The following is a 27,806-nucleotide window of genomic DNA, read 5'->3' on the forward strand; positions in this document are numbered from 1 at the left end:
GGCCTCGGGCCACGCTCCGGCTCCGGGCTCCCATCGGGCCTGGGCACGACGGCCCTGGAGCCGTGCAAAAGGTTGGCCAGCTGCGTTGGCCGGGAATCGAACCCGGGTCAACTGCTTGGAAGGCAGCTATGCTCACCACTATACCACCAACGCTGCACAGCCCGGGCCGCCCCGAGACGCCGGCGCAGGGTTCGCAGAGGCGCCTTCACGCCTTCTCGCCGCCGCCTGGGCTGCCTGGCGCAGCCCTGCCCCGACGTGCCGCCAGTCCGCAGCTCTGCGCTGCCGCACGCGCCAGCAGCGGCCGCCCCAGCCCCAACCCCAGCCCCAGCCCCGCCAGCCCGACGCCGCCGTGCGGCTCCGCAGGCCCGACCGCCCGCCGCCCGCCGCCCGCCGCCCGCCGCCCGCCTCTGGGGGGCGCTCTGGCCGCCGTGCCGCTCCCCCGGCCCTCGGCTGCCGGCCGGGCATTCCCCGGCCCGCGAGACACGCTTCCCTCCGGCGACCCGCTCGCCCGGGCCCTTCTCCGCGGACTGCCCGGCGAGGCCACATCCCGCACCCACAGGGGACCCGACCCAGCCGCCGCCCACCCGTCCCCCGCGCCCACCCCCACCCCCACGCCCAGCCAGCACCGGGCAGCGTCGCGTCACCAAGGAGCCCGTTGCGGCCAGTCACTCGTCAGGCGCCGGGGGCACGACAGGAGGCCCTGGCTGGGCCGTGGCGACCCCGCACGCGCGCGCCCGGGCTCACGAGGAAGGGAAACGGGTGGGGGCGGTCGACGGTGGGCAGGCCGGGCACCCGTCGTCGCCCCGCGCCTCTCGCCGGACGCGGGAGGGACGAGAAGAAGGGCCCTGGGGCCAAGCGTTTGGACAGAGCGGCGGTGGCGCCGGCCACCAAAAAGGGCGTCTTGCCTCCCCGTCGGGGAATCGAACCCCGGTCTCCCGCGTGACAGGCGGGGATACTCACCACTATACTAACGAGGACGGCGGCGGCGGCCACCCGGGCGCCCGACCCCTCTCCGCCTGCCCGCCCACGCCTACCCCTGCCCTCGACGCCCCGCCTTACGCAGGCGCCCGCCACGTGCCACACCCGACCCGACCCCAAACCAACCGCGCCAGCCCGCAGAGCAGCCCTCCCATCCCGACTCGGAGTGGACCCCAGGCCCGGGCCCCGGACCCGGACGGCGCGGAACACTCCGAGTGCGCCGGCGCCTAGGGCCTGCCGGGCGCCGATCGCGCAGGGAGAAGAGGCCCGAGCGGGCAAGCAAGGATGCGAGCAGGAGGACGGGCGCCCGGGATGGGCAGGGGCGGCGGAGGGAGGGCGGCGAGGACCTAGTGGGGGTGGGGGGCGGCGGCGGCGAGACAGGCTGGCCCGACGCCGGTCTCTGGGTGCGGGGCCGCCATGTGCGAGGAGGCGGGGCGGGGCGGGGCGAGGCGGCGGCGACGGCGGCGGCGGCGGCGGCGCCAGGCGAGTCGGCTGGCGCTGCTCCTGGTCGGCCGGGGCGCGCGTCCCGTCCCTTGCGCGCCCACACAGCCGCCAGCCGCCACCAGCGTCCGCGCCGGGTCCCAGCCAGGCGAGCGGCGACGCGCCCAGGCCCGCCGTCAGGATGGCCGAGCGGTCTAAGGCGCTGCGTTCAGGTCGCAGTCTCCCCTGGAGGCGTGGGTTCGAATCCCACTCCTGACACGCCCACCTTTTGGCCCGCCCGACCAGGGCACCGGACCCCGGCGGGCCTGCACCACGCCCTCTCGCAAGCCCGGTCCTGCCTGACCCGCCGCTCCTGCCTTGCACCCTAGCAGAAGGGGCCCAGTGCCGAGCCCTGACGCCTCGACGCTCCTGGCCACAGGCTTGGCGCACACACGCCCTCCCCCACCAGTTCCCGCGCCTTTCCCGCCCGATCCCACCCCCACCCCCGCAGGCCTGGGGAACTTCGCAGCACGTCTCTCCTCACCTGCTTTCCGGGGGCTGCGTTTTCCTTCCTTCCTCGCTCCCGCTCCCGCTCCCGCTCCCGCCCACTCCCGCGGCCCCCTGCAGACCAGCCGGCTGCGCAAATGCCCAAAGCCCTCCGCATTCCGTTCTCCAGCAGACCGGTGCCTGGTGAAGAGCGCCTCGCTCTCAGAGCCGTGCACTCCCGCCACCAGGAGCACACCGTCCCACAGAGAGCCCGTCCTTTCCGCCGGCCCCCATTCCCTTCTCTCCACACCCTGCTCAGGTGGCCCGAGGTGCCCACGAGGATTTGCCACCTTGATGACGCTTTACCCTGGCCACACCTGCCTGCCTCCCTCCCGGGACACAGGCTGCCCGGCCACCTGCTCGCCGGCCCACGACAGGGCCCTCCCTTCAGTGGGCCTGGCCCGGGAGTCCAGCCCGGGAAGGTGGCTCCCGTGAGCGCTGAGCCGAAGGAAGCCCTGAATCCCCAGGCCACCCACCTGGGCGCCCGAGCGCATCTCCGCGCCGGCAGCCGCTGCCCGGCCGGGACCCGAGGACCCCAGCGCGCTCCCTCACCGCGCTGTCGGCCAGCTAGCCAGCAGCCGCTCGGCCAGAGCGCTCCCGCGAGCCGAGATCGCGCTCCGGCCTCACAACCACCGCCCCCCCCCCCCCCGCGCCCCGCCGAGCTGGCCCCCTAGGGAGCGCTGCGCGCCCGAGCTCAGACACGTCGCTTCGCTCTCCTGGCCTGAGCGGCTCCTCGGCGGCGCCGGCGGCGCTACGGGGCCTCCATCTCCTACACACAACACACGCGCCCGCGGACACCCACACACCCACACCCACACACCCCACCCCGCGACAGCCCACCCCACGGCACCGCACGTGCGCACACAACCGGAGCTCCGGTCCCCAGCCCCGCCCGCCCTCGCACACTCTGCCCCGGCCACAAAGCCCTCGGCCAAAGGGGCTCTCTGGGTGGCGGCTGAGAGGAGCCGCTGAAGGCAGCGGCAGGGCTCAGCCGCGCCTGCCACGGGATCCCCCGCGCTGGGTGGGATTCGGGCGCTGGCCAGCCTGGGTCCGGCTCCCGGCTGCCCCTGGCGACCCCGGCAGGGCAGCGTCTCGCCGCGGCCCTGGACCGAGGACAAAGCGCCGCATGAGCCTAGTCGGCCACCGTGCGTCCGCGCCGCGCTCGGCCCGCGTGCGCCGCTCCCTAGGGCTCCGGACGTGCCTGGAGCGTCTGGTCCACACCGCCCGTCCGCCTCCTGCTCAAACGAAGCCGATGCTCCGAACCGGCCCGGACCCGTGTCTGGCCGCCGCTGGCGAGCGCCGCTGGGGAAGCCGTCTGGGGAGCGGCGCCATCGGTGCATGGGTGGTTCAGTGGTAGAATTCTCGCCTGCCACGCGGGAGGCCCGGGTTCGATTCCCGGCCCATGCAGCGCGCCGTCCCCTTTTGGCCGGCCCTGCAGCCCCAACGCGCGCGCGCCCGCGCCCCCGGCTTCCTCTCGCCCACGCTCAAGGCGCCTGGCCTGAACTAGCTCCGCTCCGGACCCAGCCGGAGCCCGCCCCTGCCCTGCCGCCCGTTCCCTTCCTCTCGGTCCTTCTCGCCCAGGGGACCAACTCCACCCAGCGCCCGAGGCCCCTGGCCCGCCCACACGCCTCCCTTGCCCCTTTTCTCTTCAGGACCCTGAGCACCCCGCTTCGCTCACCCGCTTCCCTTCCAGCAATGCTTCCCCGCACCACCACACACCCGCACCGCGCCGCGCCGCACCAGAGCCCACGGGGCCGCGCCCCACCTCCGCGCCTTTCATCACCGTTCCTCCCTCCCTGTCTCACTCTACCCACACTGCCAGAATCCTCGTCTCTTTGCACAACCAGGGGCAACCAAGTTGCCACCCCTAGCCCTGATCCGTCCTATTCTCCTCCAGGGACCCTCACAAACTCACTGGGGTGCACCAGGAAGACCAGATGCATGGCACCACATCCTCCCGACGCGCGCCCTATAGTCTCTTGAGGCGCCGCTTGGCCGCAGTAGCCTCCAAACTCCGCCGCTCCTGCAACGCTAGGACCCCCGCCAACACCAGGTCCACCACCGCCCGCGCCGGCACTAGCACCAGCAGCACCAATCTCCCCATCCGCCGCCGCCGCCGCCGCCACCGCCACAAGTCCACCGTCACCACACCGCCTCGGGCACCATCGCCCACAACAGTGAAGTCCTCCAACATCCAGCCCACCACCAAGTCCACCACCACCACCACCGCCATCACCAGCAGGACCAAGTCCGCGACCAGCGCACCAGCAATGACATCATTGCCAACGGTACCCAAGTCCTCCACAATCACCACCACCGCCTCGACCTCCACCACCACCACCACCACCACCACCACCAACTCCAGCACCACCACCTCCACCATCACCACCACCACCACCGCCATCACCAGCAGGACCAAGTCCAGCACCAGCGCACCAGCATGGGCATCATTGCCAACGGTACCCAAGTCCTCCACGATCACCACCACCACCTCTACCACCACCACCACCACCACCACGACCACCACCACCGCCACCTTCACCATCACCACCGCCGCCGCCGCCATCACCAGCAGGACCAAGGCCACCACCAGCTCACCAGCATGGGCATCATTGCCAACGGTACCGAAGTCCTCCACGATCACCACCACCACCACCACCACCACCAGCTCCACCACCACCAGCCCCACCACCGACTCCACCGTCACCACACCGACTCGGGCACCATCGCCAACACTACTGGAGTCCGTCACCACCACCGCCACCACCGGGACCGTGCACACCATCACCACAGCAGCCCGCGCGCCGGCACCAACAGCACGAGGTCCACCCCCAGCAGCAGGAGCAGCAGCAGCAGCAAGTCGTCCTCCGCCAGCAGCACAAGCACCAGCACAGCCCGCACCCCCACCCCCACCCCCACCAGCCCCTCCTGCCCCAACGTCCCCACACGGGTCCCCTGCCTGCACGCCCCCTCCTTTCCGAGTCCTCAGTGGTCAATGATCCTGTGTGGCATCTGTCCCTTTGGCCTCTCTGAATCTCAACCCCAGGACGACCCCTGACGCGTCACTGGCTGTCCCGATGACAGGTGATGGAAGCCTCGGGGGCGGTGGAATCCCTCGCCCCGTTGGGACGGCTCCTAGACCCGGTCCCGCCCTCTCTCTGTGTCTCCCTTGCCTGCCTGCCTGCCGGCCTGCTTCCCACCCACGCCCCCCACACCCCACCCCTTGGCCTGACCACCTTGCAGCACAGCACAGCGGTCTCCCCCCGCGCACCTCCTCCGCCACGGTCCTGTCCCGCCACGGGGGCCTCCAGCTTTCTTGCACCGGGGCCCACTCCCCAGCACTTGCCGCGTGCAGCTCCTGCCAGCCTCCAGGCTGGACCCCTCCCACCCAACCCCCACCCCTTGTCCCCCACCCCCATCCCTCACATTCTCGGCTGGCAGTCCCGGCCTCCCACAGGCTCCTCAGGCACACTCGTGCTCTCTCCCCTCCCCTACCTCAGATCTCACCCTCCCGCACAGGTGCTCACGTACGTGCCTGGCATGGCGCCGGGGAAGGAGCCCTTCCCCCCCCCCCCCACCGAAGCCTCTGCAGACACCCTGCCCGACTGTCCGGCCACACTCTGGACCGGTCCCGCAAGCCCCACACCTCCCCGCCCCCGGCACCCCACCCACACACCCGGGCTGCCCCCGGCCCTCCCCTCCTTCTGGGATCCTTTTGGCTCTGTGCCCTAACCCCCGTGGCAGGCCACCCACGTGAGTAAACACCTTCATCCCGCGGTATCCCCCACCACACACACTCCACACACACACACACACACACCACACACGCTCACACACACCCCCCACATGCTCACACCCACACCCCCCCACATGCTCACACCCACACACACCCAACTTGCTCACACACGCCCACCCACACACACACACCACACACACACCCAGACACACACACATACACACACAGAAGCAATGGCACTGAGGGAACTTCCCGTGGTGACGGTAAGCGCCCGGCCGCCCACAGCGGCTCCTTTCCGCCGCTGGTACGACCTTGTCCCAACCCAGCCAGTGTGGTGCTGCGGCAGCTTTGGCCGGTGCACGGGCTGTCCGCTTGGGCTCCTAAAGGAGACAATCTCTGAACAGACAGCAGACCCTTGGCGGACAGGGGTGTGCAAGTGTTGGTGGGAAGGAGACTGTGGTCTGCGATTTAGCTGGAGGAGCACCCGGACAAGACGACGGGCACAGGGGTGGAGAGAGGGCTGGAGTAGATCCTGGCTAGGTGTAGGCTAAGGCGCCAATGGGAAAACCTTACACGGGCAATCTCGGTCGTGGGCCTGCGCGCTGGCGGTGGGGGCTGGGGGAGGTGGAAGGCGTTCCAGGGAACACGCTCGCCACTTTGCCGTGGGACTCAAGGGATGGGTGATGCGATTTCAAGAACCTGTTGGCTACAAGTCCACCGTCTGTCTCCGGTGTGCCTCCACCCCCTCCTCCTGCTTGGCTGTTGGGTTTTCCCCACCGGCCTCCCGAATCTTCGTGCTCTCTCTCCTGCACTGCCCGTCGGTTCTGCTTCCTGCACCCGTCCAGATTCGCTTTCCCGACTCCACCTCCCGGGCGCAACCGTGCCGCTGTCTGCTCGCGGTGGCCGGGAAGCTGGCCCGAGCGGTGGCTGGCCCGAGCGGTGGCTGGCCCGAGGGCGAGGGAAGGGACCAGGGGCTCCAGCAGGTGACCCGACTCAAAGAGGTAGATCGCTCACCCTGCCCCGACCTCTTCCCCCACTCCCACCCCCCCCACCCCCCCACCCCCGCTTCCCCGCACCGACACCACTAACTAGCACCCCTTGAAGGAGCAAGGGGTGGCTTGTCAGGGGTGGCGCGGTTTCTCCTGGCCGCAGCAGTGCCGCCGGAGAGTCCAAGCACCTGCGGTGGCCGGACGTGCGGGCGTCTGTGGGTGGCCCCGAGTGAGGACAGAGGGTGTCGCGGGTGGCCTCTCGGGTTTGGGGCGGAGGAAGAGGGGGAGCCATGCGAGCGCCCAGGGGAGGCGCCGATGCGCTGCCGTTGGGCGGCCGGCCCGCTGGCGAGGCCAAAAGGTTTCGGCTGGCCGAGGCGACAGGGCAAGGCTTGGGCTAGCCCGGGCGCCTGGCCTTGTCTGGGCACCGAGGCCGTGGAGCTAGCCGCGGGGCAAGGGAGAAGCGAGGCCAAAAGGTTTGGGCTGGCCGAGGCGACAGGGCAAGGCTTGGGCTACCCGGGCGCCTGGCCTTGTCTGGGCACCGAGGCCGTGGAGCTAGCCGCGGGGCAAGGGAGAAGCCAGCCAGCTTCGGCTAAAAGGGGTGCGGATGCGCTGGGGAGAGGTCGGTAGGCCGAGAGGAAGAAGAAAGGCTTCCCTGACCGGGAATCGAACCCGGGCCGCGGCGGTGAGAGCGCCGAATCCTAACCACTAGACCACCAGGGAGCGTCGGGCTCTGCGCCTGGCCCGCGCGCCCTGGGCGCAGCGCCTCCACACCACCCCCTCGCCTCCGCTTTGGCTCCAAGGCCCCTGCCTTGCCACGGCCAGCCGCCCTCCGGCCCTACCAATCCACCCGCCCTGCTGGCAGCACCCTCAAAACGCTGCGCACCTCCTTCCCTCCCTCACACACGCGCTCGGCCTCGGGCCACGCTCCGGCTCCGGGCTCCCATCGGGCCTGGGCACGACGGCCCTGGAGCCGTGCAAAAGGTTGGCCAGCTGCGTTGGCCGGGAATCGAACCCGGGTCAACTGCTTGGAAGGCAGCTATGCTCACCACTATACCACCAACGCTGCACAGCCCGGGCCGCCCCGAGACGCCGGCGCAGGGTTCGCAGAGGCGCCTTCACGCCTTCTCGCCGCCGCCTGGGCTGCCTGGCGCAGCCCTGCCCCGACGTGCCGCCAGTCCGCAGCTCTGCGCTGCCGCACGCGCCAGCAGCGGCCGCCCCAGCCCCAACCCCAGCCCCAGCCCCGCCAGCCCGACGCCGCCGTGCGGCTCCGCAGGCCCGACCGCCCGCCGCCCGCCGCCCGCCGCCCGCCGCCCGCCGCCCGCCTCTGGGGGGCGCTCTGGCCGCCGTGCCGCTCCCCCGGCCCTCGGCTGCCGGCCGGGCATTCCCCGGCCCGCGAGACACGCTTCCCTCCGGCGACCCGCTCGCCCGGGCCCTTCTCCGCGGACTGCCCGGCGAGGCCACATCCCGCACCCACAGGGGACCCGACCCAGCCGCCGCCCACCCGTCCCCCGCGCCCACCCCCACCCCCACGCCCAGCCAGCACCGGGCAGCGTCGCGTCACCAAGGAGCCCGTTGCGGCCAGTCACTCGTCAGGCGCCGGGGGCACGACAGGAGGCCCTGGCTGGGCCGTGGCGACCCCGCACGCGCGCGCCCGGGCTCACGAGGAAGGGAAACGGGTGGGGGCGGTCGACGGTGGGCAGGCCGGGCACCCGTCGTCGCCCCGCGCCTCTCGCCGGACGCGGGAGGGACGAGAAGAAGGGCCCTGGGGCCAAGCGTTTGGACAGAGCGGCGGTGGCGCCGGCCACCAAAAAGGGCGTCTTGCCTCCCCGTCGGGGAATCGAACCCCGGTCTCCCGCGTGACAGGCGGGGATACTCACCACTATACTAACGAGGACGGCGGCGGCGGCCACCCGGGCGCCCGACCCCTCTCCGCCTGCCCGCCCACGCCTACCCCTGCCCTCGACGCCCCGCCTTACGCAGGCGCCCGCCACGTGCCACACCCGACCCGACCCCAAACCAACCGCGCCAGCCCGCAGAGCAGCCCTCCCATCCCGACTCGGAGTGGACCCCAGGCCCGGGCCCCGGACCCGGACGGCGCGGAACACTCCGAGTGCGCCGGCGCCTAGGGCCTGCCGGGCGCCGATCGCGCAGGGAGAAGAGGCCCGAGCGGGCAAGCAAGGATGCGAGCAGGAGGACGGGCGCCCGGGATGGGCAGGGGCGGCGGAGGGAGGGCGGCGAGGACCTAGTGGGGGTGGGGGGCGGCGGCGGCGAGACAGGCTGGCCCGACGCCGGTCTCTGGGTGCGGGGCCGCCATGTGCGAGGAGGCGGGGCGGGGCGGGGCGAGGCGGCGGCGACGGCGGCGGCGGCGGCGGCGCCAGGCGAGTCGGCTGGCGCTGCTCCTGGTCGGCCGGGGCGCGCGTCCCGTCCCTTGCGCGCCCACACAGCCGCCAGCCGCCACCAGCGTCCGCGCCGGGTCCCAGCCAGGCGAGCGGCGACGCGCCCAGGCCCGCCGTCAGGATGGCCGAGCGGTCTAAGGCGCTGCGTTCAGGTCGCAGTCTCCCCTGGAGGCGTGGGTTCGAATCCCACTCCTGACACGCCCACCTTTTGGCCCGCCCGACCAGGGCACCGGACCCCGGCGGGCCTGCACCACGCCCTCTCGCAAGCCCGGTCCTGCCTGACCCGCCGCTCCTGCCTTGCACCCTAGCAGAAGGGGCCCAGTGCCGAGCCCTGACGCCTCGACGCTCCTGGCCACAGGCTTGGCGCACACACGCCCTCCCCCACCAGTTCCCGCGCCTTTCCCGCCCGATCCCACCCCCACCCCCGCAGGCCTGGGGAACTTCGCAGCACGTCTCTCCTCACCTGCTTTCCGGGGGCTGCGTTTTCCTTCCTTCCTCGCTCCCGCTCCCGCTCCCGCTCCCGCCCACTCCCGCGGCCCCCTGCAGACCAGCCGGCTGCGCAAATGCCCAAAGCCCTCCGCATTCCGTTCTCCAGCAGACCGGTGCCTGGTGAAGAGCGCCTCGCTCTCAGAGCCGTGCACTCCCGCCACCAGGAGCACACCGTCCCACAGAGAGCCCGTCCTTTCCGCCGGCCCCCATTCCCTTCTCTCCACACCCTGCTCAGGTGGCCCGAGGTGCCCACGAGGATTTGCCACCTTGATGACGCTTTACCCTGGCCACACCTGCCTGCCTCCCTCCCGGGACACAGGCTGCCCGGCCACCTGCTCGCCGGCCCACGACAGGGCCCTCCCTTCAGTGGGCCTGGCCCGGGAGTCCAGCCCGGGAAGGTGGCTCCCGTGAGCGCTGAGCCGAAGGAAGCCCTGAATCCCCAGGCCACCCACCTGGGCGCCCGAGCGCATCTCCGCGCCGGCAGCCGCTGCCCGGCCGGGACCCGAGGACCCCAGCGCGCTCCCTCACCGCGCTGTCGGCCAGCTAGCCAGCAGCCGCTCGGCCAGAGCGCTCCCGCGAGCCGAGATCGCGCTCCGGCCTCACAACCACCGCCCCCCCCCCCCCCGCGCCCCGCCGAGCTGGCCCCCTAGGGAGCGCTGCGCGCCCGAGCTCAGACACGTCGCTTCGCTCTCCTGGCCTGAGCGGCTCCTCGGCGGCGCCGGCGGCGCTACGGGGCCTCCATCTCCTACACACAACACACGCGCCCGCGGACACCCACACACCCACACCCACACACCCCACCCCGCGACAGCCCACCCCACGGCACCGCACGTGCGCACACAACCGGAGCTCCGGTCCCCAGCCCCGCCCGCCCTCGCACACTCTGCCCCGGCCACAAAGCCCTCGGCCAAAGGGGCTCTCTGGGTGGCGGCTGAGAGGAGCCGCTGAAGGCAGCGGCAGGGCTCAGCCGCGCCTGCCACGGGATCCCCCGCGCTGGGTGGGATTCGGGCGCTGGCCAGCCTGGGTCCGGCTCCCGGCTGCCCCTGGCGACCCCGGCAGGGCAGCGTCTCGCCGCGGCCCTGGACCGAGGACAAAGCGCCGCATGAGCCTAGTCGGCCACCGTGCGTCCGCGCCGCGCTCGGCCCGCGTGCGCCGCTCCCTAGGGCTCCGGACGTGCCTGGAGCGTCTGGTCCACACCGCCCGTCCGCCTCCTGCTCAAACGAAGCCGATGCTCCGAACCGGCCCGGACCCGTGTCTGGCCGCCGCTGGCGAGCGCCGCTGGGGAAGCCGTCTGGGGAGCGGCGCCATCGGTGCATGGGTGGTTCAGTGGTAGAATTCTCGCCTGCCACGCGGGAGGCCCGGGTTCGATTCCCGGCCCATGCAGCGCGCCGTCCCCTTTTGGCCGGCCCTGCAGCCCCAACGCGCGCGCGCCCGCGCCCCCGGCTTCCTCTCGCCCACGCTCAAGGCGCCTGGCCTGAACTAGCTCCGCTCCGGACCCAGCCGGAGCCCGCCCCTGCCCTGCCGCCCGTTCCCTTCCTCTCGGTCCTTCTCGCCCAGGGGACCAACTCCACCCAGCGCCCGAGGCCCCTGGCCCGCCCACACGCCTCCCTTGCCCCTTTTCTCTTCAGGACCCTGAGCACCCCGCTTCGCTCACCCGCTTCCCTTCCAGCAATGCTTCCCCGCACCACCACACACCCGCACCGCGCCGCGCCGCACCAGAGCCCACGGGGCCGCGCCCCACCTCCGCGCCTTTCATCACCGTTCCTCCCTCCCTGTCTCACTCTACCCACACTGCCAGAATCCTCGTCTCTTTGCACAACCAGGGGCAACCAAGTTGCCACCCCTAGCCCTGATCCGTCCTATTCTCCTCCAGGGACCCTCACAAACTCACTGGGGTGCACCAGGAAGACCAGATGCATGGCACCACATCCTCCCGACGCGCGCCCTATAGTCTCTTGAGGCGCCGCTTGGCCGCAGTAGCCTCCAAACTCCGCCGCTCCTGCAACGCTAGGACCCCCGCCAACACCAGGTCCACCACCGCCCGCGCCGGCACTAGCACCAGCAGCACCAATCTCCCCATCCGCCGCCGCCGCCGCCGCCACCGCCACAAGTCCACCGTCACCACACCGCCTCGGGCACCATCGCCCACAACAGTGAAGTCCTCCAACATCCAGCCCACCACCAAGTCCACCACCACCACCACCGCCATCACCAGCAGGACCAAGTCCGCGACCAGCGCACCAGCAATGACATCATTGCCAACGGTACCCAAGTCCTCCACAATCACCACCACCGCCTCGACCTCCACCACCACCACCACCACCACCACCACCAACTCCAGCACCACCACCTCCACCATCACCACCACCACCACCGCCATCACCAGCAGGACCAAGTCCAGCACCAGCGCACCAGCATGGGCATCATTGCCAACGGTACCCAAGTCCTCCACGATCACCACCACCACCTCTACCACCACCACCACCACCACCACGACCACCACCACCGCCACCTTCACCATCACCACCGCCGCCGCCGCCATCACCAGCAGGACCAAGGCCACCACCAGCTCACCAGCATGGGCATCATTGCCAACGGTACCGAAGTCCTCCACGATCACCACCACCACCACCACCACCACCAGCTCCACCACCACCAGCCCCACCACCGACTCCACCGTCACCACACCGACTCGGGCACCATCGCCAACACTACTGGAGTCCGTCACCACCACCGCCACCACCGGGACCGTGCACACCATCACCACAGCAGCCCGCGCGCCGGCACCAACAGCACGAGGTCCACCCCCAGCAGCAGGAGCAGCAGCAGCAGCAAGTCGTCCTCCGCCAGCAGCACAAGCACCAGCACAGCCCGCACCCCCACCCCCACCCCCACCAGCCCCTCCTGCCCCAACGTCCCCACACGGGTCCCCTGCCTGCACGCCCCCTCCTTTCCGAGTCCTCAGTGGTCAATGATCCTGTGTGGCATCTGTCCCTTTGGCCTCTCTGAATCTCAACCCCAGGACGACCCCTGACGCGTCACTGGCTGTCCCGATGACAGGTGATGGAAGCCTCGGGGGCGGTGGAATCCCTCGCCCCGTTGGGACGGCTCCTAGACCCGGTCCCGCCCTCTCTCTGTGTCTCCCTTGCCTGCCTGCCTGCCGGCCTGCTTCCCACCCACGCCCCCCACACCCCACCCCTTGGCCTGACCACCTTGCAGCACAGCACAGCGGTCTCCCCCCGCGCACCTCCTCCGCCACGGTCCTGTCCCGCCACGGGGGCCTCCAGCTTTCTTGCACCGGGGCCCACTCCCCAGCACTTGCCGCGTGCAGCTCCTGCCAGCCTCCAGGCTGGACCCCTCCCACCCACCCCCCACCCCTTGTCCCCCACCCCCATCCCTCACATTCTCGGCTGGCAGTCCCGGCCTCCCACAGGCTCCTCAGGCACACTCGTGCTCTCTCCCCTCCCCTACCTCAGATCTCACCCTCCCGCACAGGTGCTCACGTACGTGCCTGGCATGGCGCCGGGGAAGGAGCCCTTCCCCCCCCCCCCCACCGAAGCCTCTGCAGACACCCTGCCCGACTGTCCGGCCACACTCTGGACCGGTCCCGCAAGCCCCACACCTCCCCGCCCCCGGCACCCCACCCACACACCCGGGCTGCCCCCGGCCCTCCCCTCCTTCTGGGATCCTTTTGGCTCTGTGCCCTAACCCCCGTGGCAGGCCACCCACGTGAGTAAACACCTTCATCCCGCGGTATCCCCCACCACACACACTCCACACACACACACACACACACCACACACGCTCACACACACCCCCCACATGCTCACACCCACACCCCCCCACATGCTCACACCCACACACACCCAACTTGCTCACACACGCCCACCCACACACACACACCACACACACACCCAGACACACACACATACACACACAGAAGCAATGGCACTGAGGGAACTTCCCGTGGTGACGGTAAGCGCCCGGCCGCCCACAGCGGCTCCTTTCCGCCGCTGGTACGACCTTGTCCCAACCCAGCCAGTGTGGTGCTGCGGCAGCTTTGGCCGGTGCACGGGCTGTCCGCTTGGGCTCCTAAAGGAGACAATCTCTGAACAGACAGCAGACCCTTGGCGGACAGGGGTGTGCAAGTGTTGGTGGGAAGGAGACTGTGGTCTGCGATTTAGCTGGAGGAGCACCCGGACAAGACGACGGGCACAGGGGTGGAGAGAGGGCTGGAGTAGATCCTGGCTAGGTGTAGGCTAAGGCGCCAATGGGAAAACCTTACACGGGCAATCTCGGTCGTGGGCCTGCGCGCTGGCGGTGGGGGCTGGGGGAGGTGGAAGGCATTCCAGGGAACACGCTCGCCACTTTGCCGTGGGACTCAAGGGATGGGTGATGCGATTTCAAGAACCTGTTGGCTACAAGTCCACCGTCTGTCTCCGGTGTGCCTCCACCCCCTCCTCCTGCTTGGCTGTTGGGTTTTCCCCACCGGCCTCCCGAATCTTCGTGCTCTCTCTCCTGCACTGCCCGTCGGTTCTGCTTCCTGCACCCGTCCAGATTCGCTTTCCCGACTCCACCTCCCGGGCGCAACCGTGCCGCTGTCTGCTCGCGGTGGCCGGGAAGCTGGCCCGAGCGGTGGCTGGCCCGAGCGGTGGCTGGCCCGAGGGCGAGGGAAGGGACCAGGGGCTCCAGCAGGTGACCCGACTCAAAGAGGTAGATCGCTCACCCTGCCCCGACCTCTTCCCCCACTCCCACCCCCCCCACCCCCCCACCCCCGCTTCCCCGCACCGACACCACTAACTAGCACCCCTTGAAGGAGCAAGGGGTGGCTTGTCAGGGGTGGCGCGGTTTCTCCTGGCCGCAGCAGTGCCGCCGGAGAGTCCAAGCACCTGCGGTGGCCGGACGTGCGGGCGTCTGTGGGTGGCCCCGAGTGAGGACAGAGGGTGTCGCGGGTGGCCTCTCGGGTTTGGGGCGGAGGAAGAGGGGGAGCCATGCGAGCGCCCAGGGGAGGCGCCGATGCGCTGCCGTTGGGCGGCCGGCCCGCTGGCGAGGCCAAAAGGTTTCGGCTGGCCGAGGCGACAGGGCAAGGCTTGGGCTAGCCCGGGCGCCTGGCCTTGTCTGGGCACCGAGGCCGTGGAGCTAGCCGCGGGGCAAGGGAGAAGCGAGGCCAAAAGGTTTGGGCTGGCCGAGGCGACAGGGCAAGGCTTGGGCTACCCGGGCGCCTGGCCTTGTCTGGGCACCGAGGCCGTGGAGCTAGCCGCGGGGCAAGGAAGAAGCCAGCCAGCTTCGGCTAAAAGGGGTGCGGATGCGCTGGGGAGAGGTCGGTAGGCCGAGAGGAAGAAGAAAGGCTTCCCTGACCGGGAATCGAACCCGGGCCGCGGCGGTGAGAGCGCCGAATCCTAACCACTAGACCACCAGGGAGCGTCGGGCCCTGCGCCTGGCCCGCGCGCCCTGGGCGCAGCGCCTCCACACCACCCCCTCGCCTCCGCTTTGGCTCCAAGGCCCCTGCCTTGCCACGGCCAGCCGCCCTCCGGCCCTACCAATCCACCCGCCCTGCTGGCAGCACCCTCAAAACGCTGCGCACCTCCTTCCCTCCCTCACACACGCGCTCGGCCTCGGGCCACGCTCCGGCTCCGGGCTCTCGGCTCCGGGCTCCCATCGGGCCTGGGCACGACGGCCCTGGAGCCCTGCAAAAGGTTGGCCAGCTGCGTTGGCCGGGAATCGAACCCGGGTCAACTGCTTGGAAGGCAGCTATGCTCACCACTATACCACCAACGCTGCACAGCCCGGGCCCGCCCCGAGACGCCGGCGCAGGGTTCGCAGAGGCGCCTTCACGCCTTCTCGCCGCCGCCTGGGCTGCCTGGCGCAGCCCTGCCCCGACGTGCCGCCAGTCCGCAGCTCTGCGCTGCCGCACGCGCCAGCAGCGGCCGCCCCAGCCCCAACCCCAGCCCCAGCCCCGCCAGCCCGACGCCGCCGTGCGGCTCCGCAGGCCCGACCGCCCGCCGCCCGCCGCCCGCCGCCCGCCTCTGGGGGGCGCTCTGGCCGCCGTGCCGCTCCCCCGGCCCTCGGCTGCCGGCCGGGCATTCCCCGGCCCGCGAGACACGCTTCCCTCCGGCGACCCGCTCGCCCGGGCCCTTCTCCGCGGACTGCCCGGCGAGGCCACATCCCGCACCCACAGGGGACCCGACCCAGCCGCCGCCCACCCGTCCCCCGCGCCCACCCCCACCCCCACGCCCAGCCAGCACCGGGCAGCGTCGCGTCACCAAGGAGCCCGTTGCGGCCAGTCACTCGTCAGGCGCCGGGGGCACGACAGGAGGCCCTGGCTGGGCCGTGGCGACCCCGCACGCGCGCGCCCGGGCTCACGAGGAAGGGAAACGGGTGGGGGCGGTCGACGGTGGGCAGGCCGGGCACCCGTCGTCGCCCCGCGCCTCTCGCCGGACGCGGGAGGGACGAGAAGAAGGGCCCTGGGGCCAAGCGTTTGGACAGAGCGGCGGTGGCGCCGGCCACCAAAAAGGGCGTCTTGCCTCCCCGTCGGGGAATCGAACCCCGGTCTCCCGCGTGACAGGCGGGGATACTCACCACTATACTAACGAGGACGGCGGCGGCGGCCACCCGGGCGCCCGACCCCTCTCCGCCTGCCCGCCCACGCCTACCCCTGCCCTCGACGCCCCGCCTTACGCAGGCGCCCGCCACGTGCCACACCCGACCCGACCCCAAACCAACCGCGCCAGCCCGCAGAGCAGCCCTCCCATCCCGACTCGGAGTGGACCCCAGGCCCGGGCCCCGGACCCGGACGGCGCGGAACACTCCGAGTGCGCCGGCGCCTAGGGCCTGCCGGGCGCCGATCGCGCAGGGAGAAGAGGCCCGAGCGGGCAAGCAAGGATGCGAGCAGGAGGACGGGCGCCCGGGATGGGCAGGGGCGGCGGAGGGAGGGCGGCGAGGACCTAGTGGGGGTGGGGGGCGGCGGCGGCGAGACAGGCTGGCCCGACGCCGGTCTCTGGGTGCGGGGCCGCCATGTGCGAGGAGGCGGGGCGGGGCGGGGCGAGGCGGCGGCGACGGCGGCGGCGGCGGCGGCGCCAGGCGAGTCGGCTGGCGCTGCTCCTGGTCGGCCGGGGCGCGCGTCCCGTCCCTTGCGCGCCCACACAGCCGCCAGCCGCCACCAGCGTCCGCGCCGGGTCCCAGCCAGGCGAGCGGCGACGCGCCCAGGCCCGCCGTCAGGATGGCCGAGCGGTCTAAGGCGCTGCGTTCAGGTCGCAGTCTCCCCTGGAGGCGTGGGTTCGAATCCCACTCCTGACACGCCCACCTTTTGGCCCGCCCGACCAGGGCACCGGACCCCGGCGGGCCTGCACCACGCCCTCTCGCAAGCCCGGTCCTGCCTGACCCGCCGCTCCTGCCTTGCACCCTAGCAGAAGGGGCCCAGTGCCGAGCCCTGACGCCTCGACGCTCCTGGCCACAGGCTTGGCGCACACACGCCCTCCCCCACCAGTTCCCGCGCCTTTCCCGCCCGATCCCACCCCCACCCCCGCAGGCCTGGGGAACTTCGCAGCACGTCTCTCCTCACCTGCTTTCCGGGGGCTGCGTTTTCCTTCCTTCCTCGCTCCCGCTCCCGCTCCCGCTCCCGCCCACTCCCGCGGCCCCCTGCAGACCAGCCGGCTGCGCAAATGCCCAAAGCCCTCCGCATTCCGTTCTCCAGCAGACCGGTGCCTGGTGAAGAGCGCCTCGCTCTCAGAGCCGTGCACTCCCGCCACCAGGAGCACACCGTCCCACAGAGAGCCCGTCCTTTCCGCCGGCCCCCATTCCCTTCTCTCCACACCCTGCTCAGGTGGCCCGAGGTGCCCACGAGGATTTGCCACCTTGATGACGCTTTACCCTGGCCACACCTGCCTGCCTCCCTCCCGGGACACAGGCTGCCCGGCCACCTGCTCGCCGGCCCACGACAGGGCCCTCCCTTCAGTGGGCCTGGCCCGGGAGTCCAGCCCGGGAAGGTGGCTCCCGTGAGCGCTGAGCCGAAGGAAGCCCTGAATCCCCAGGCCACCCACCTGGGCGCCCGAGCGCATCTCCGCGCCGGCAGCCGCTGCCCGGCCGGGACCCGAGGACCCCAGCGCGCTCCCTCACCGCGCTGTCGGCCAGCTAGCCAGCAGCCGCTCGGCCAGAGCGCTCCCGCGAGCCGAGATCGCGCTCCGGCCTCACAACCACCGCCCCCCCCCCCCCGCGCCCCGCCGAGCTGGCCCCCTAGGGAGCGCTGCGCGCCCGAGCTCAGACACGTCGCTTCGCTCTCCTGGCCTGAGCGGCTCCTCGGCGGCGCCGGCGGCGCTACGGGGCCTCCATCTCCTACACACAACACACGCGCCCGCGGACACCCACACACCCACACCCACACACCCCACCCCGCGACAGCCCACCCCACGGCACCGCACGTGCGCACACAACCGGAGCTCCGGTCCCCAGCCCCGCCCGCCCTCGCACACTCTGCCCCGGCCACAAAGCCCTCGGCCAAAGGGGCTCTCTGGGTGGCGGCTGAGAGGAGCCGCTGAAGGCAGCGGCAGGGCTCAGCCGCGCCTGCCACGGGATCCCCCGCGCTGGGTGGGATTCGGGCGCTGGCCAGCCTGGGTCCGGCTCCCGGCTGCCCCTGGCGACCCCGGCAGGGCAGCGTCTCGCCGCGGCCCTGGACCGAGGACAAAGCGCCGCATGAGCCTAGTCGGCCACCGTGCGTCCGCGCCGCGCTCGGCCCGCGTGCGCCGCTCCCTAGGGCTCCGGACGTGCCTGGAGCGTCTGGTCCACACCGCCCGTCCGCCTCCTGCTCAAACGAAGCCGATGCTCCGAACCGGCCCGGACCCGTGTCTGGCCGCCGCTGGCGAGCGCCGCTGGGGAAGCCGTCTGGGGAGCGGCGCCATCGGTGCATGGGTGGTTCAGTGGTAGAATTCTCGCCTGCCACGCGGGAGGCCCGGGTTCGATTCCCGGCCCATGCAGCGCGCCGTCCCCTTTTGGCCGGCCCTGCAGCCCCAACGCGCGCGCGCCCGCGCCCCCGGCTTCCTCTCGCCCACGCTCAAGGCGCCTGGCCTGAACTAGCTCCGCTCCGGACCCAGCCGGAGCCCGCCCCTGCCCTGCCGCCCGTTCCCTTCCTCTCGGTCCTTCTCGCCCAGGGGACCAACTCCACCCAGCGCCCGAGGCCCCTGGCCCGCCCACACGCCTCCCTTGCCCCTTTTCTCTTCAGGACCCTGAGCACCCCGCTTCGCTCACCCGCTTCCCTTCCAGCAATGCTTCCCCGCACCACCACACACCCGCACCGCGCCGCGCCGCACCAGAGCCCACGGGGCCGCGCCCCACCTCCGCGCCTTTCATCACCGTTCCTCCCTCCCTGTCTCACTCTACCCACACTGCCAGAATCCTCGTCTCTTTGCACAACCAGGGGCAACCAAGTTGCCACCCCTAGCCCTGATCCGTCCTATTCTCCTCCAGGGACCCTCACAAACTCACTGGGGTGCACCAGGAAGACCAGATGCATGGCACCACATCCTCCCGACGCGCGCCCTATAGTCTCTTGAGGCGCCGCTTGGCCGCAGTAGCCTCCAAACTCCGCCGCTCCTGCAACGCTAGGACCCCCGCCAACACCAGGTCCACCACCGCCCGCGCCGGCACTAGCACCAGCAGCACCAATCTCCCCATCCGCCGCCGCCGCCGCCGCCACCGCCACAAGTCCACCGTCACCACACCGCCTCGGGCACCATCGCCCACAACAGTGAAGTCCTCCAACATCCAGCCCACCACCAAGTCCACCACCACCACCACCGCCATCACCAGCAGGACCAAGTCCGCGACCAGCGCACCAGCAATGACATCATTGCCAACGGTACCCAAGTCCTCCACAATCACCACCACCGCCTCGACCTCCACCACCACCACCACCACCACCACCACCAACTCCAGCACCACCACCTCCACCATCACCACCACCACCACCGCCATCACCAGCAGGACCAAGTCCAGCACCAGCGCACCAGCATGGGCATCATTGCCAACGGTACCCAAGTCCTCCACGATCACCACCACCACCTCTACCACCACCACCACCACCACCACGACCACCACCACCGCCACCTTCACCATCACCACCGCCGCCGCCGCCATCACCAGCAGGACCAAGGCCACCACCAGCTCACCAGCATGGGCATCATTGCCAACGGTACCGAAGTCCTCCACGATCACCACCACCACCACCACCACCACCAGCTCCACCACCACCAGCCCCACCACCGACTCCACCGTCACCACACCGACTCGGGCACCATCGCCAACACTACTGGAGTCCGTCACCACCACCGCCACCACCGGGACCGTGCACACCATCACCACAGCAGCCCGCGCGCCGGCACCAACAGCACGAGGTCCACCCCCAGCAGCAGGAGCAGCAGCAGCAGCAAGTCGTCCTCCGCCAGCAGCACAAGCACCAGCACAGCCCGCACCCCCACCCCCACCCCCACCAGCCCCTCCTGCCCCAACGTCCCCACACGGGTCCCCTGCCTGCACGCCCCCTCCTTTCCGAGTCCTCAGTGGTCAATGATCCTGTGTGGCATCTGTCCCTTTGGCCTCTCTGAATCTCAACCCCAGGACGACCCCTGACGCGTCACTGGCTGTCCCGATGACAGGTGATGGAAGCCTCGGGGGCGGTGGAATCCCTCGCCCCGTTGGGACGGCTCCTAGACCCGGTCCCGCCCTCTCTCTGTGTCTCCCTTGCCTGCCTGCCTGCCGGCCTGCTTCCCACCCACGCCCCCCACACCCCACCCCTTGGCCTGACCACCTTGCAGCACAGCACAGCGGTCTCCCCCCGCGCACCTCCTCCGCCACGGTCCTGTCCCGCCACGGGGGCCTCCAGCTTTCTTGCACCGGGGCCCACTCCCCAGCACTTGCCGCGTGCAGCTCCTGCCAGCCTCCAGGCTGGACCCCTCCCACCCACCCCCCACCCCTTGTCCCCCACCCCCATCCCTCACATTCTCGGCTGGCAGTCCCGGCCTCCCACAGGCTCCTCAGGCACACTCGTGCTCTCTCCCCTCCCCTACCTCAGATCTCACCCTCCCGCACAGGTGCTCACGTACGTGCCTGGCATGGCGCCGGGGAAGGAGCCCTTCCCCCCCCCCCCCACCGAAGCCTCTGCAGACACCCTGCCCGACTGTCCGGCCACACTCTGGACCGGTCCCGCAAGCCCCACACCTCCCCGCCCCCGGCACCCCACCCACACACCCGGGCTGCCCCCGGCCCTCCCCTCCTTCTGGGATCCTTTTGGCTCTGTGCCCTAACCCCCGTGGCAGGCCACCCACGTGAGTAAACACCTTCATCCCGCGGTATCCCCCACCACACACACTCCACACACACACACACACACACCACACACGCTCACACACACCCCCCACATGCTCACACCCACACCCCCCCACATGCTCACACCCACACACACCCAACTTGCTCACACACGCCCACCCACACACACACACCACACACACACCCAGACACACACACATACACACACAGAAGCAATGGCACTGAGGGAACTTCCCGTGGTGACGGTAAGCGCCCGGCCGCCCACAGCGGCTCCTTTCCGCCGCTGGTACGACCTTGTCCCAACCCAGCCAGTGTGGTGCTGCGGCAGCTTTGGCCGGTGCACGGGCTGTCCGCTTGGGCTCCTAAAGGAGACAATCTCTGAACAGACAGCAGACCCTTGGCGGACAGGGGTGTGCAAGTGTTGGTGGGAAGGAGACTGTGGTCTGCGATTTAGCTGGAGGAGCACCCGGACAAGACGACGGGCACAGGGGTGGAGAGAGGGCTGGAGTAGATCCTGGCTAGGTGTAGGCTAAGGCGCCAATGGGAAAACCTTACACGGGCAATCTCGGTCGTGGGCCTGCGCGCTGGCGGTGGGGGCTGGGGGAGGTGGAAGGCGTTCCAGGGAACACGCTCGCCACTTTGCCGTGGGACTCAAGGGATGGGTGATGCGATTTCAAGAACCTGTTGGCTACAAGTCCACCGTCTGTCTCCGGTGTGCCTCCACCCCCTCCTCCTGCTTGGCTGTTGGGTTTTCCCCACCGGCCTCCCGAATCTTCGTGCTCTCTCTCCTGCACTGCCCGTCGGTTCTGCTTCCTGCACCCGTCCAGATTCGCTTTCCCGACTCCACCTCCCGGGCGCAACCGTGCCGCTGTCTGCTCGCGGTGGCCGGGAAGCTGGCCCGAGCGGTGGCTGGCCCGAGCGGTGGCTGGCCCGAGGGCGAGGGAAGGGACCAGGGGCTCCAGCAGGTGACCCGACTCAAAGAGGTAGATCGCTCACCCTGCCCCGACCTCTTCCCCCACTCCCACCCCCCCCACCCCCCCACCCCCGCTTCCCCGCACCGACACCACTAACTAGCACCCCTTGAAGGAGCAAGGGGTGGCTTGTCAGGGGTGGCGCGGTTTCTCCTGGCCGCAGCAGTGCCGCCGGAGAGTCCAAGCACCTGCGGTGGCCGGACGTGCGGGCGTCTGTGGGTGGCCCCGAGTGAGGACAGAGGGTGTCGCGGGTGGCCTCTCGGGTTTGGGGCGGAGGAAGAGGGGGAGCCATGCGAGCGCCCAGGGGAGGCGCCGATGCGCTGCCGTTGGGCGGCCGGCCCGCTGGCGAGGCCAAAAGGTTTCGGCTGGCCGAGGCGACAGGGCAAGGCTTGGGCTAGCCCGGGCGCCTGGCCTTGTCTGGGCACCGAGGCCGTGGAGCTAGCCGCGGGGCAAGGGAGAAGCGAGGCCAAAAGGTTTGGGCTGGCCGAGGCGACAGGGCAAGGCTTGGGCTACCCGGGCGCCTGGCCTTGTCTGGGCACCGAGGCCGTGGAGCTAGCCGCGGGGCAAGGGAGAAGCCAGCCAGCTTCGGCTAAAAGGGGTGCGGATGCGCTGGGGAGAGGTCGGTAGGCCGAGAGGAAGAAGAAAGGCTTCCCTGACCGGGAATCGAACCCGGGCCGCGGCGGTGAGAGCGCCGAATCCTAACCACTAGACCACCAGGGAGCGTCGGGCTCTGCGCCTGGCCCGCGCGCCCTGGGCGCAGCGCCTCCACACCACCCCCTCGCCTCCGCTTTGGCTCCAAGGCCCCTGCCTTGCCACGGCCAGCCGCCCTCCGGCCCTACCAATCCACCCGCCCTGCTGGCAGCACCCTCAAAACGCTGCGCACCTCCTTCCCTCCCTCACACACGCGCTCGGCCTCGGGCCACGCTCCGGCTCCGGGCTCTCGGCTCCGGGCTCCCATCGGGCCTGGGCACGACGGCCCTGGAGCCGTGCAAAAGGTTGGCCAGCTGCGTTGGCCGGGAATCGAACCCGGGTCAACTGCTTGGAAGGCAGCTATGCTCACCACTATACCACCAACGCTGCACAGCCCGGGCCCGCCCCGAGACGCCGGCGCAGGGTTCGCAGAGGCGCCTTCACGCCTTCTCGCCGCCGCCTGGGCTGCCTGGCGCAGCCCTGCCCCGACGTGCCGCCAGTCCGCAGCTCTGCGCTGCCGCACGCGCCAGCAGCGGCCGCCCCAGCCCCAACCCCAGCCCCAGCCCCGCCAGCCCGACGCCGCCGTGCGGCTCCGCAGGCCCGACCGCCCGCCGCCCGCCGCCCGCCGCCCGCCTCTGGGGGGCGCTCTGGCCGCCGTGCCGCTCCCCCGGCCCTCGGCTGCCGGCCGGGCATTCCCCGGCCCGCGAGACACGCTTCCCTCCGGCGACCCGCTCGCCCGGGCCCTTCTCCGCGGACTGCCCGGCGAGGCCACATCCCGCACCCACAGGGGACCCGACCCAGCCGCCGCCCACCCGTCCCCCGCGCCCACCCCCACCCCCACGCCCAGCCAGCACCGGGCAGCGTCGCGTCACCAAGGAGCCCGTTGCGGCCAGTCACTCGTCAGGCGCCGGGGGCACGACAGGAGGCCCTGGCTGGGCCGTGGCGACCCCGCACGCGCGCGCCCGGGCTCACGAGGAAGGGAAACGGGTGGGGGCGGTCGACGGTGGGCAGGCCGGGCACCCGTCGTCGCCCCGCGCCTCTCGCCGGACGCGGGAGGGACGAGAAGAAGGGCCCTGGGGCCAAGCGTTTGGACAGAGCGGCGGTGGCGCCGGCCACCAAAAAGGGCGTCTTGCCTCCCCGTCGGGGAATCGAACCCCGGTCTCCCGCGTGACAGGCGGGGATACTCACCACTATACTAACGAGGACGGCGGCGGCGGCCACCCGGGCGCCCGACCCCTCTCCGCCTGCCCGCCCACGCCTACCCCTGCCCTCGACGCCCCGCCTTACGCAGGCGCCCGCCACGTGCCACACCCGACCCGACCCCAAACCAACCGCGCCAGCCCGCAGAGCAGCCCTCCCATCCCGACTCGGAGTGGACCCCAGGCCCGGGCCCCGGACCCGGACGGCGCGGAACACTCCGAGTGCGCCGGCGCCTAGGGCCTGCCGGGCGCCGATCGCGCAGGGAGAAGAGGCCCGAGCGGGCAAGCAAGGATGCGAGCAGGAGGACGGGCGCCCGGGATGGGCAGGGGCGGCGGAGGGAGGGCGGCGAGGACCTAGTGGGGGTGGGGGGCGGCGGCGGCGAGACAGGCTGGCCCGACGCCGGTCTCTGGGTGCGGGGCCGCCATGTGCGAGGAGGCGGGGCGGGGCGGGGCGAGGCGGCGGCGACGGCGGCGGCGGCGGCGGCGCCAGGCGAGTCGGCTGGCGCTGCTCCTGGTCGGCCGGGGCGCGCGTCCCGTCCCTTGCGCGCCCACACAGCCGCCAGCCGCCACCAGCGTCCGCGCCGGGTCCCAGCCAGGCGAGCGGCGACGCGCCCAGGCCCGCCGTCAGGATGGCCGAGCGGTCTAAGGCGCTGCGTTCAGGTCGCAGTCTCCCCTGGAGGCGTGGGTTCGAATCCCACTCCTGACACGCCCACCTTTTGGCCCGCCCGACCAGGGCACCGGACCCCGGCGGGCCTGCACCACGCCCTCTCGCAAGCCCGGTCCTGCCTGACCCGCCGCTCCTGCCTTGCACCCTAGCAGAAGGGGCCCAGTGCCGAGCCCTGACGCCTCGACGCTCCTGGCCACAGGCTTGGCGCACACACGCCCTCCCCCACCAGTTCCCGCGCCTTTCCCGCCCGATCCCACCCCCACCCCCGCAGGCCTGGGGAACTTCGCAGCACGTCTCTCCTCACCTGCTTTCCGGGGGCTGCGTTTTCCTTCCTTCCTCGCTCCCGCTCCCGCTCCCGCTCCCGCCCACTCCCGCGGCCCCCTGCAGACCAGCCGGCTGCGCAAATGCCCAAAGCCCTCCGCATTCCGTTCTCCAGCAGACCGGTGCCTGGTGAAGAGCGCCTCGCTCTCAGAGCCGTGCACTCCCGCCACCAGGAGCACACCGTCCCACAGAGAGCCCGTCCTTTCCGCCGGCCCCCATTCCCTTCTCTCCACACCCTGCTCAGGTGGCCCGAGGTGCCCACGAGGATTTGCCACCTTGATGACGCTTTACCCTGGCCACACCTGCCTGCCTCCCTCCCGGGACACAGGCTGCCCGGCCACCTGCTCGCCGGCCCACGACAGGGCCCTCCCTTCAGTGGGCCTGGCCCGGGAGTCCAGCCCGGGAAGGTGGCTCCCGTGAGCGCTGAGCCGAAGGAAGCCCTGAATCCCCAGGCCACCCACCTGGGCGCCCGAGCGCATCTCCGCGCCGGCAGCCGCTGCCCGGCCGGGACCCGAGGACCCCAGCGCGCTCCCTCACCGCGCTGTCGGCCAGCTAGCCAGCAGCCGCTCGGCCAGAGCGCTCCCGCGAGCCGAGATCGCGCTCCGGCCTCACAACCACCGCCCCCCCCCCCCGCGCCCCGCCGAGCTGGCCCCCTAGGGAGCGCTGCGCGCCCGAGCTCAGACACGTCGCTTCGCTCTCCTGGCCTGAGCGGCTCCTCGGCGGCGCCGGCGGCGCTACGGGGCCTCCATCTCCTACACACAACACACGCGCCCGCGGACACCCACACACCCACACCCACACACCCCACCCCGCGACAGCCCACCCCACGGCACCGCACGTGCGCACACAACCGGAGCTCCGGTCCCCAGCCCCGCCCGCCCTCGCACACTCTGCCCCGGCCACAAAGCCCTCGGCCAAAGGGGCTCTCTGGGTGGCGGCTGAGAGGAGCCGCTGAAGGCAGCGGCAGGGCTCAGCCGCGCCTGCCACGGGATCCCCCGCGCTGGGTGGGATTCGGGCGCTGGCCAGCCTGGGTCCGGCTCCCGGCTGCCCCTGGCGACCCCGGCAGGGCAGCGTCTCGCCGCGGCCCTGGACCGAGGACAAAGCGCCGCATGAGCCTAGTCGGCCACCGTGCGTCCGCGCCGCGCTCGGCCCGCGTGCGCCGCTCCCTAGGGCTCCGGACGTGCCTGGAGCGTCTGGTCCACACCGCCCGTCCGCCTCCTGCTCAAACGAAGCCGATGCTCCGAACCGGCCCGGACCCGTGTCTGGCCGCCGCTGGCGAGCGCCGCTGGGGAAGCCGTCTGGGGAGCGGCGCCATCGGTGCATGGGTGGTTCAGTGGTAGAATTCTCGCCTGCCACGCGGGAGGCCCGGGTTCGATTCCCGGCCCATGCAGCGCGCCGTCCCCTTTTGGCCGGCCCTGCAGCCCCAACGCGCGCGCGCCCGCGCCCCCGGCTTCCTCTCGCCCACGCTCAAGGCGCCTGGCCTGAACTAGCTCCGCTCCGGACCCAGCCGGAGCCCGCCCCTGCCCTGCCGCCCGTTCCCTTCCTCTCGGTCCTTCTCGCCCAGGGGACCAACTCCACCCAGCGCCCGAGGCCCCTGGCCCGCCCACACGCCTCCCTTGCCCCTTTTCTCTTCAGGACCCTGAGCACCCCGCTTCGCTCACCCGCTTCCCTTCCAGCAATGCTTCCCCGCACCACCACACACCCGCACCGCGCCGCGCCGCACCAGAGCCCACGGGGCCGCGCCCCACCTCCGCGCCTTTCATCACCGTTCCTCCCTCCCTGTCTCACTCTACCCACACTGCCAGAATCCTCGTCTCTTTGCACAACCAGGGGCAACCAAGTTGCCACCCCTAGCCCTGATCCGTCCTATTCTCCTCCAGGGACCCTCACAAACTCACTGGGGTGCACCAGGAAGACCAGATGCATGGCACCACATCCTCCCGACGCGCGCCCTATAGTCTCTTGAGGCGCCGCTTGGCCGCAGTAGCCTCCAAACTCCGCCGCTCCTGCAACGCTAGGACCCCCGCCAACACCAGGTCCACCACCGCCCGCGCCGGCACTAGCACCAGCAGCACCAATCTCCCCATCCGCCGCCGCCGCCGCCGCCACCGCCACAAGTCCACCGTCACCACACCGCCTCGGGCACCATCGCCCACAACAGTGAAGTCCTCCAACATCCAGCCCACCACCAAGTCCACCACCACCACCACCGCCATCACCAGCAGGACCAAGTCCGCGACCAGCGCACCAGCAATGACATCATTGCCAACGGTACCCAAGTCCTCCACAATCACCACCACCGCCTCGACCTCCACCACCACCACCACCACCACCACCACCAACTCCAGCACCACCACCTCCACCATCACCACCACCACCACCGCCATCACCAGCAGGACCAAGTCCAGCACCAGCGCACCAGCATGGGCATCATTGCCAACGGTACCCAAGTCCTCCACGATCACCACCACCACCTCTACCACCACCACCACCACCACCACGACCACCACCACCGCCACCTTCACCATCACCACCGCCGCCGCCGCCATCACCAGCAGGACCAAGGCCACCACCAGCTCACCAGCATGGGCATCATTGCCAACGGTACCGAAGTCCTCCACGATCACCACCACCACCACCACCACCACCAGCTCCACCACCACCAGCCCCACCACCGACTCCACCGTCACCACACCGACTCGGGCACCATCGCCAACACTACTGGAGTCCGTCACCACCACCGCCACCACCGGGACCGTGCACACCATCACCACAGCAGCCCGCGCGCCGGCACCAACAGCACGAGGTCCACCCCCAGCAGCAGGAGCAGCAGCAGCAGCAAGTCGTCCTCCGCCAGCAGCACAAGCACCAGCACAGCCCGCACCCCCACCCCCACCCCCACCAGCCCCTCCTGCCCCAACGTCCCCACACGGGTCCCCTGCCTGCACGCCCCCTCCTTTCCGAGTCCTCAGTGGTCAATGATCCTGTGTGGCATCTGTCCCTTTGGCCTCTCTGAATCTCAACCCCAGGACGACCCCTGACGCGTCACTGGCTGTCCCGATGACAGGTGATGGAAGCCTCGGGGGCG

At 71.2% G+C, this 27,806-nt stretch overlaps 19 non-coding genes across 19 annotated transcripts; 8 read left to right on the forward strand and 11 right to left on the reverse strand.

Annotated features, from left to right (window-relative positions):
• Positions 1 to 81: 81 nt before the first annotated feature.
• On the reverse strand, positions 82 to 153 carry TRNAG-UCC (transfer RNA glycine (anticodon UCC)). The gene has a single exon. It is a non-coding gene; the product is annotated as a tRNA-Gly (tRNA).
• Positions 154 to 905: 752 nt separating this feature from the next.
• Positions 906 to 977, reverse strand: TRNAD-GUC (transfer RNA aspartic acid (anticodon GUC)). The gene has a single exon. It is a non-coding gene; the product is annotated as a tRNA-Asp (tRNA).
• Positions 978 to 1,594: 617 nt separating this feature from the next.
• Positions 1,595 to 1,677, forward strand: TRNAL-CAG (transfer RNA leucine (anticodon CAG)). Its single transcript has one exon. It is a non-coding gene; the product is annotated as a tRNA-Leu (tRNA).
• A 1,603-nt stretch (positions 1,678 to 3,280) lies between these two features.
• Positions 3,281 to 3,351, forward strand: TRNAG-GCC (transfer RNA glycine (anticodon GCC)). Its single transcript has one exon. It is a non-coding gene; the product is annotated as a tRNA-Gly (tRNA).
• A 3,966-nt stretch (positions 3,352 to 7,317) lies between these two features.
• Positions 7,318 to 7,389, reverse strand: TRNAE-CUC (transfer RNA glutamic acid (anticodon CUC)). Its single transcript has one exon. It is a non-coding gene; the product is annotated as a tRNA-Glu (tRNA).
• A 271-nt stretch (positions 7,390 to 7,660) lies between these two features.
• On the reverse strand, positions 7,661 to 7,732 carry TRNAG-UCC (transfer RNA glycine (anticodon UCC)). Its single transcript has one exon. It is a non-coding gene; the product is annotated as a tRNA-Gly (tRNA).
• Positions 7,733 to 8,491: 759 nt separating this feature from the next.
• On the reverse strand, positions 8,492 to 8,563 carry TRNAD-GUC (transfer RNA aspartic acid (anticodon GUC)). Its single transcript has one exon. It is a non-coding gene; the product is annotated as a tRNA-Asp (tRNA).
• Positions 8,564 to 9,180: 617 nt separating this feature from the next.
• Positions 9,181 to 9,263, forward strand: TRNAL-CAG (transfer RNA leucine (anticodon CAG)). Its single transcript has one exon. It is a non-coding gene; the product is annotated as a tRNA-Leu (tRNA).
• A 1,603-nt stretch (positions 9,264 to 10,866) lies between these two features.
• TRNAG-GCC (transfer RNA glycine (anticodon GCC)) lies at positions 10,867 to 10,937 on the forward strand. Its single transcript has one exon. It is a non-coding gene; the product is annotated as a tRNA-Gly (tRNA).
• Positions 10,938 to 14,903: 3,966 nt separating this feature from the next.
• Positions 14,904 to 14,975, reverse strand: TRNAE-CUC (transfer RNA glutamic acid (anticodon CUC)). Its single transcript has one exon. It is a non-coding gene; the product is annotated as a tRNA-Glu (tRNA).
• Positions 14,976 to 15,260: 285 nt separating this feature from the next.
• Positions 15,261 to 15,332, reverse strand: TRNAG-UCC (transfer RNA glycine (anticodon UCC)). Its single transcript has one exon. It is a non-coding gene; the product is annotated as a tRNA-Gly (tRNA).
• Positions 15,333 to 16,078: 746 nt separating this feature from the next.
• On the reverse strand, positions 16,079 to 16,150 carry TRNAD-GUC (transfer RNA aspartic acid (anticodon GUC)). The gene has a single exon. It is a non-coding gene; the product is annotated as a tRNA-Asp (tRNA).
• A 617-nt stretch (positions 16,151 to 16,767) lies between these two features.
• Positions 16,768 to 16,850, forward strand: TRNAL-CAG (transfer RNA leucine (anticodon CAG)). The gene has a single exon. It is a non-coding gene; the product is annotated as a tRNA-Leu (tRNA).
• Positions 16,851 to 18,452: 1,602 nt separating this feature from the next.
• On the forward strand, positions 18,453 to 18,523 carry TRNAG-GCC (transfer RNA glycine (anticodon GCC)). The gene has a single exon. It is a non-coding gene; the product is annotated as a tRNA-Gly (tRNA).
• Positions 18,524 to 22,489: 3,966 nt separating this feature from the next.
• Positions 22,490 to 22,561, reverse strand: TRNAE-CUC (transfer RNA glutamic acid (anticodon CUC)). Its single transcript has one exon. It is a non-coding gene; the product is annotated as a tRNA-Glu (tRNA).
• A 285-nt stretch (positions 22,562 to 22,846) lies between these two features.
• On the reverse strand, positions 22,847 to 22,918 carry TRNAG-UCC (transfer RNA glycine (anticodon UCC)). The gene has a single exon. It is a non-coding gene; the product is annotated as a tRNA-Gly (tRNA).
• Positions 22,919 to 23,664: 746 nt separating this feature from the next.
• TRNAD-GUC (transfer RNA aspartic acid (anticodon GUC)) lies at positions 23,665 to 23,736 on the reverse strand. Its single transcript has one exon. It is a non-coding gene; the product is annotated as a tRNA-Asp (tRNA).
• A 617-nt stretch (positions 23,737 to 24,353) lies between these two features.
• On the forward strand, positions 24,354 to 24,436 carry TRNAL-CAG (transfer RNA leucine (anticodon CAG)). Its single transcript has one exon. It is a non-coding gene; the product is annotated as a tRNA-Leu (tRNA).
• A 1,601-nt stretch (positions 24,437 to 26,037) lies between these two features.
• On the forward strand, positions 26,038 to 26,108 carry TRNAG-GCC (transfer RNA glycine (anticodon GCC)). The gene has a single exon. It is a non-coding gene; the product is annotated as a tRNA-Gly (tRNA).
• Positions 26,109 to 27,806: the final 1,698 nt, after the last annotated feature.

The sequence above is a fragment of the Halichoerus grypus genome, chromosome 7 (genome assembly GCF_964656455.1).
Source record: "Halichoerus grypus chromosome 7, mHalGry1.hap1.1, whole genome shotgun sequence".
Lineage (NCBI taxonomy): Eukaryota > Metazoa > Chordata > Mammalia > Carnivora > Phocidae > Halichoerus > Halichoerus grypus.